Source organism: Orycteropus afer, unplaced genomic scaffold (genome assembly GCF_000298275.1).
Source record: "Orycteropus afer afer isolate SDZICR_OR568_19922 unplaced genomic scaffold, OryAfe1.0 scaffold00457, whole genome shotgun sequence".
Taxonomy (NCBI): Eukaryota; Metazoa; Chordata; class Mammalia; order Tubulidentata; family Orycteropodidae; genus Orycteropus; species Orycteropus afer.
In genome coordinates, this window is record NW_006922044.1 from 2,087,098 (window position 1) to 2,087,685 (window position 588).

General features: G+C 37.1%; 1 pseudogene; it reads right to left on the reverse strand.

Annotated features, from left to right (window-relative positions):
• Positions 1–200: 200 nt before the first annotated feature.
• Positions 201–301, reverse strand: LOC122151440 (annotated as a pseudogene).
• Positions 302–588: the final 287 nt, after the last annotated feature.

Here is a 588-nt window from a genome sequence, read left to right on the forward strand (position 1 = left end):
TGGTTTAAGAGTTATGTTTGCTTCATGGAATGAGTTCAGAAATACTCCATCCTTTTCTACGTTCTGAAATAGATTGAGTAGAATTGGTACTAGCTCTTCTCTGATTGATTGGTAAAATTCTGCAGCAAAGCCATCTGGGCTGGGATAGTGTTTGTTGGAAGGATTTCTAATCTGTTTGATTTTTTTTTCATGGATCTCTTAAAATTTTCTACCTCCATTATTGTATGTGTATTTTACAACTTGAGAAGCTCTACTATTCTTATCCAGAGGAGTGTTAACTTTCTCTTCTTTCATAGAAAATCCAATTATTTCTTGTTGATTGCATTAGATTTTGAAGGTTGCCATTATAAAATTGAGCGGCTTATAAGAACAAAAATGCGTTGTTTCACTATTATGGAGACCAATAATCCAAATGTAGTCTGTTTGCAGACCATATACTCCCCACCAGCCCTAGGGGAAAATCCTACTCTGCTACCTCCAGATATCCGATGCCATGTAGAACCACCTTCACATGGCCATCTTTCCTCTGTCTATCCTTCCATGTCTCTACTTCTATTTTATAAGAACACCACTCAGATAGGAGTGGGA